Source organism: Chiloscyllium plagiosum, unplaced genomic scaffold, assembly GCF_037043375.1.
Source record: "Chiloscyllium plagiosum isolate Xiang-an unplaced genomic scaffold, Cpla_swu_hap1 HiC_scaffold_23, whole genome shotgun sequence".
In the NCBI taxonomy this organism is placed as follows: domain Eukaryota; kingdom Metazoa; phylum Chordata; class Chondrichthyes; order Orectolobiformes; family Hemiscylliidae; genus Chiloscyllium; species Chiloscyllium plagiosum.
This window is the reverse complement of record NW_028270161.1, coordinates 57,337,365-57,344,372: the sequence shown is the minus strand read 5'-3', so window position 1 is coordinate 57,344,372 and position 7,008 is coordinate 57,337,365. Positions and strand designations below refer to the sequence as shown.

The following is a 7,008-nucleotide window of genomic DNA, read 5'->3' as shown; positions in this document are numbered from 1 at the left end:
CAAACGTTAGCATAGATGTGCTGCAAGAAATTAAGAAGGTAAATGGTATGTTGGCCTTCATCATAGGAAGTTTGAGTATAAAAGTAAATATGATATGCGACAATTGTACAAAGCCATGGTGAGGCTACATCTAGAGTGTTAGATACTGTTTTGGCAACTTTATCTAAGGAAGGATATACAAAGGGAGTGCATCGGACATCCCTGGGATGGTAGGATTGTCTTATATGGAAAGATTGAGGAAACTGGCTCTGTATTCCCATAGTTTTGAACAATAAGAGGTGATCTCATTGAAACTTACAAAATTCTTCCAGGGTGTGACAGAGTGGATACAAACAGGATGTTTCTTCTGGCTAGCAAATCCAAAACCAGGGGGCACAGTCTTTAGACTAATGGATAGGCTATATTACACTGAAAGGAGGGTAAATCTCCTCACTCAGGATGGTAGTGAATCTTCAGAATTTTCTAGAGTTATAGAATAGAATCATAGAATAGCGAGATAACAGAGTTTTACATGGATTCATGCAGTTTTTGAGCAAAGTACAATGTAACTCTGCAAGTACAAATTCACCCCACAAACGTATATGTATACGTATATGTATATGTGTGCGTGTGTATGTGTCACAAAGACCCACATATATACATATGCATATACGTTTGTCGGGTGAATTTGTACTTTCAGAGTTACATTGTACTTTTCTCAAAAACTGCATGAATCCATGTACAATTCTGTTATCTCACTTTTTATATTAGAATCAATCTAAACATCATGGCACAGACAGAGAACACATGGGGCTAAAACCTTCAACGTATTGTCTGGCGCTCCAAAAGCTAGTGTGCTTACAATTAAACCTGTTGGACTATAACCTGTGTGATTTTTAACTTTGGACACCAAAATTAGAGGTGTAGTGGACAGCAAAGAAGGTTATCTCAGATTACAACGGGAACTTGATCAGATGGGCCAATGGGCTGAGGGGTGTCAGATGGAGTTTAATTTAGATAAATGTGAGGTTCTGCATTTTGGGAAAGCAAATCTTAGCAGGACTTATACACTTAATGGTAAGGTCCTAGGGAGTGTTGCTGAACAAAGAGACCTTGGAGTGCAGGATCATAGCTCCTTGAAAGTGGAGTCACAGGTGGATAGGATAGTGAAGAAGGCTTTTGGTGTGCTTTTCTTTATTGGTCAGAATTTGAGTACTCGGAAGGAAGTTATGAAACTTGAAAGGGTTCAGAAAAAATTTACAAGGATATTGCCGGGATTGGAGGATTTGAGCTTTAGGGAGAGGTTTAATAGGCTGGGGCTGTTTTCCTTGGAAGGTCAGAGGCTGAGGGGTGACCTTATAGAGGTTAATAAGATCATGGGGGGGCATGGATAGGATAAATAGACAAAGTCTTTTTCCTGAGGTGGGGGAGTCCAGAACTAGAGGGCATAGGTCTAGGGTGAGAAGGGAAATATATCAAAGAGACCTAATGGGGCAACTTTTTCATGCAGAGGGTGGTACGTGTATGGAATGAGCTGCCAGAGGAATTGGTGGAGGCTGGTACAATTACAACATTTAAAAAGCATTTGGATGGGTATATGAATAGGAAGGGTGTGGAGGGATATGGGCCAGGTGCTGGCAGGTGGGACAAGATTGGGTTGGGATATCTGGTCGGCATGGATGGTTTGGACCAAGAGTCTGTTTCCATGCTGTATATGTCCATAACTCGATGACTTTACACTTAAGGAACAGTCACATGCTAAGTACGTAGACAACACAAGAAAGGAAGATCAAAGGAAATCAAAAATGTTAGGAGTAAATTATTTAAAATATTGACAGAAATAACATTAAATTGTTACAAAATATAAAATGTAGTAAAAAATTTAGAGATACATAAATAACAAAAGAAGGATTTGGATAAGGCTGATATCACTAAGGATTTCAGAACATAAACTCACAGTAATGTTATAGATAACTGAACTCCCTTTGGCAGGGGGCTGGATTCTGGGATGTGAAATACCTGCAGTTGTCAATCGGCCAGCTACTACCACTGGGGTCATTGTTGAATTGAGGGGAAGGCGTGGCCTGGCAGCTGAGCTACCCTGGCTGTGTCAATGCTGGCAATGTCTGCTGCTGGGACTGCAGCTCCAGGATGAGAATGCCCTAATGATGTGGTACTCTCTAGCAATAGGTACATTTCGGGGAGGAGGTCAGGACCAGGTAGCAATACTGGCTATCAAAATTGGGGGCAATGTCATGGTGATCTGACAGTGCCATCACCGCAGTGTTGACTATTGGCCACGTTGGATTCCTGAAGAAGGGCTTATGCCCGAAACGTCGATTCTCCTGTTCCCTGGATGCTGCCTGACCTGCTGCGCTTTTCCAGCAACACATTTTCAGCTCTGATCTCCAGCATCTGCAGACCTCACTTTCTCCTCACAGTTGGATGGAAGGACTATTGTCTTCAGGTAACCCATTCAGAGGTCACAAAGTGACCTTTACAGAGGGGGCCCTCCCAGAAACCGCTGGGAGTCTGCCACAATTTGTAAAACAAGAGATTGGATGGGGGGAGATACTGAATGAGTATTTTGCATCAGTGTTTCCTGTGGAGAAGGACATGGAAGATATAGCATGTGAGAAAATAGATGGTGACATCTTTAAAAATGTCCATATTACAGGTGCTGGATGTCTTGAATGTATAAAGGTGGATAAATCTCCAGGACCTGATCAGGCGTACCCTAGAACTCTGTGGGAAGCTAGGGAACTGAGTGCTGGGCCCATTGCTGAGATATTTAAATCATTGATAGTCACAGATGAGGTGCTGGAAGACTGGAAGTTGGCTAATGTGATGCCACTATTTAAGAAGGGTAGTAACGACAAGCCAGGGAACTATAGACTAGTGAGCCTGACATTGGTGGTGGGCAAGTTGTTGGAGGGAATCCTGAGGGACAGGATGTACATGTATTTGGAAAGGCAAATTAGGGATAGTCAACATGGCCTAGTGTGTGGGAAATCATGTCTCACAAATGTGATTGAGATTTTTGAAAAAGTAACAAAGAAGATTGATGAGAGAAATGGCCCTTAAAATTGCTAAAGAGGTTCTGGGATTTGAAGATGATTCTCAAAATTGCCAAGAAAGTTTAGAAGGAAAGAAAAAGGCCATACTTTTAGAATTAGCAAAGAAATTAGATTTGGGTTTAATGAAGGACAAAAGTAAAGCTGAAATTGTAAGGGAATTACTCAAACACTTAGGTGTGTCAGAGAAACTGACAAGTTATATTGGGTTCAGGTCGATGTGCTTATTGATTGAATCTGTGGATGAGCGCCATGCCTCTAGGAATTCCCTGGCTGTTCTCTGTTTGGCTTGTCCTATAATAGTAGTGTTGTCCCAGTCGAATTCATGTCGCTTGTCATCTGTGTGTGTGGCTACTAAGGATAGCTTGTCGTGTCGTTTTGTGGCTAGTTGGTGTTCATGGATGTGGATCATTAGCTGTCTTCCTGTTTGTCCTATGTAGTGTTTTGTGCAGTCCTTGCATGGGATCCTTAGTAGCCACACACGCAGATGACAAGCAACATGAATTCGACTGGCACAACACTACTATTATAGGACAAGCCAAACAGAGAACAGCCAGGGAATTCCTAGAGGCATGGCACTCATCCACAGATTCAATCAATAAGCACATCGACTTGGACCCAATATACCGGCCACTGCAGCAGACAGCTGGAACTGACAACCGGAAGCGGCAGATTCAAACCACTACAAATGCCGGAGGAAACATCACAGAAGCGCTTCACAGGAGGCTCTCAAGCACTGAGGATGTCACCCAGACAGGGGACGAAACGTCTGCAACACACATTCCCAGCTCAGCGAACAGAACCACAACAACGAGCTCCCGAGCTACAAATCTTCTCACTTCCATTGAAGGATATAGAAGATATAGACTGTAGGGAAATAGATGGTGACATCTTGCAAAATGTCCAGATTATAGAGGAGGAAGTGCGGGATGTCTTGAAATGGTTAACGGTGGATAAATCCCCAGGACCTGATCAGGTGTACCTGAGAACTCTTTGGGAAGCTAGAGAAGTGATTGCTGGGCCTCTTGCTGAGATATTTGTATCATCGATAGTCACAGGTGAGGTGCCGGAAGACTGGAGGTTGGCAAACGTGGTGCAACTGTTTAAGAAGGGTGGTAAAGACAAGCCAGGGAACTATAGACCAGTGAGCCTGACCTCAGTGGTGGGCAAGTTGTTGGAGGAAATCCTGAGAGACAGGATGTACATGTATTTGGAAAGGCAAGGACTGATTAGGGACAATCAGCATGGCTTTGTGCGTGGGAAATCATGTCTCACAAACTTGATTGAGTTTTTTGAAGAAGTAACAAAGATGAGGGCAGAGCAGTAAATGTGATCTATATGGACTTCAGTAAGGCATTTGACAAGGTTCCTCATGGGATACTGATTAGCAAGGTTAGATCTCATGGAATACAGAGAGAACTAGCCATTTGGATACAGAATTGGCTCAAAGGTAGAAGATAGAGGGTGGTGGTGGAGGGTTGTTTTTCAGACTGGAGGCCTGTGACCAGTGGAGTGCCACAAAGATCAGTGCTGGGTCCTCTACTTTTTGTCATTTACATAAATGATTTGGATGCGAGCATAAGAGGTACATTTAGTAAGTTTGCAGATGACACCAAAATTGGAGGTGTCGTGGACAGTGAAGCGGGTTACCTCAGATTACAACAGGATCTGGACCAGATGGGCCAATGGGCTGAGAAGTGGCAGATGGAGTTTAATTCAGATAAATGTGAGGTGCTGAATTTTGGGAAAGCAAATCTTCGCAGGACTTATACACTTAATGGTAAGGTCCTAGGGAGTGTTGCTGAACAAAGAGACCTTGGAGTGTCTTTGTCCTATAGGAAGGATATTGTGAAACTTGAACAGGTTCAGGAAAGATTTACAAGGATGTTGCCAGGATTGGAGGATTTGAGCTACATGGAGAGGCTGAATTGGCTGGGACTGTATTTCCTGGAGCGTCAGAGGCTGAGGGGTGACCTTGTAGAGATATATAAAATCATGAGGAGCATGGATAGGATAAACAGACAAGGTATTTTCCCTGGGGTAGGAGAATCCAGAACTAGAAGGCATAATTTATGGGTGAGAGGGGAAATATTTAGAAGGGACTTAAGGGGCAATGTTTTCATGGAGAGGGTGTTGCTTGGAATGAGCTGCCAGAGGATGTGGTGGACAAGCAGGAGGCTGGAAGAAGCCAGGCAGCATCAGGAAGTGGAGAAGTTAACGTTTCGGGTGTAACACTACCTCAGGTCTGGAGGCAGAGAACTTTGTCAAAGTGGGCATCCTTTGAAGAGTCTTCACAATGGTACAGACTTGGTGAGAGACAACAAAAAAACTGCAGATGGTGGACCCCAAGTTAGACAAGCAGGAGGCTGATGCATCCTCCTGATGCTTTCTGGCTTGCTGTGTTCTTCCAGCCTCCTGCTTGTCTACCTGTGAATCCAGCATTTGCAGTTTTGTTTGGTCTCTAACAGAGGAAGCAGTGGAGGCTGGTACCATTACAACATTTAAAAGGCATCTGGATGGGTCTATGAACAGGAAGGGTTTAGAGGGATATGGGTCAACTGCTGGCAAATGGGACTAGATTAATTTAGAATATCTGGTCGCCATGGACGAGTTGGACTGAAGGATCTGTTTCTGTGCTGTACAGCTCTATAACTCTATTTGGAGGTCACGCCGGCAAAGTGGTTGTCCGGCTTGATGGTGACAAAATACATCTGGGGGCAGAAGTGGCCTCAAAAATGGGGTTATTGTAACTCAATTAATGGCACAGCAGGCAGCTGCACCTTAAGGTTCCTAATGTTGACAATATACCATGGTGGCAGAAAGATGTTGGGCTCCCATCCTCAGGGCCTCCTCCACCTTCCACCACAACAATGGATCAGCAAAAGTAATACATTTCAGATAGATAGGGGGGGAGTATTGATAAACTAATCAAGCTTGGAGAGAAGAAAGCCCCTCAATTAGATTGACTATGTGTTTGCATATTAAAGGAAGTTGAAGAAATATAGGCCCTATTACGCACAACTGAATTTTTGGGCATTGTTACCACTAGGTGGAGCATTGTAGACCATGAGTAACAATTCACTTCATTGAGAGCTCTCATTGTGAGGTATAACCTAACTCCCACCATTAAAAGTCACACAACGCCAGGTTATAGTCCAACAGGTTTATTTGGAAGCACGAGCTTTCAGAGTGCTGGTCCTTCAACATTAACTCCCACTGTCAGTAGTCAGGTGCTGAAAGGCAAATGGTGAAATTAACATTTAAAAACATTTTTGAGAATGAGTGATAGCCAGTAATTTGCCTAAGAGTGTAAGACAGAGCTGTGTCACCAGTCATACAATAGTAAAATATCACCAGTGAATTAAAAAAGAAGACATTTTTACCGCAGACACCTAATGAACAAGTGAATTAATATCAGGAAATCTGAATGTTGCTTGTGAGGGAGAGAACATGGATCAGGTGAGTTCTGCCATCTGCATCTTCAAATCCTGTCAACAGACTGTGCTACTGAGTAAGCACATGTGACTCTGAGTGGCCATTATTTTTTGTATTGACAACAGACACTCCAATTACATACATATACATATAATTCATTAATAAAGGGATTGGTACCAGAAGATTAACACAATTTCCATATTTAAAAAGGAATGTAGAGCAATTCCAGGGGACTTTAGATCATGCACTGCAGTAACTCACCAAGACTCCTCCAACAACATATTCCAAACCCCGTAAACTCTACCATCAAGAGGGACAAAAGCAGCAGATGTTGGGAAAACAACAACCTGCGAGTTTCTATCTAAGCCACACACCATCCTGACTTGGAACTATATCGCTGTTCCTTCACTGTTGCTGGGTTAAAATGCTGGAACTCCCTTCATAACAGGATTGTGGGATTGTCTGCATACCAAAGATTGCAAGAGTTTAAGAATGTTTGAAAAGCATCTCCAAAGCAACT

At 43.1% G+C, this 7,008-nt stretch overlaps 1 long non-coding RNA gene across 1 annotated transcript in view; it reads right to left on the bottom strand.

Annotated features, from left to right (window-relative positions):
- Positions 1 to 6,020: 6,020 nt before the first annotated feature.
- The window catches only part of LOC122561561 (uncharacterized), a 44,846-nt gene continuing 43,858 nt past the window's right edge, over positions 6,021 to 7,008 (bottom strand). Inside the window, exon 5 of the long non-coding RNA XR_015761192.1 lies at positions 6,021 to 6,286. This is a non-coding gene — a long non-coding RNA (uncharacterized LOC122561561). The remainder of the gene's footprint in view (positions 6,287 to 7,008) is intronic.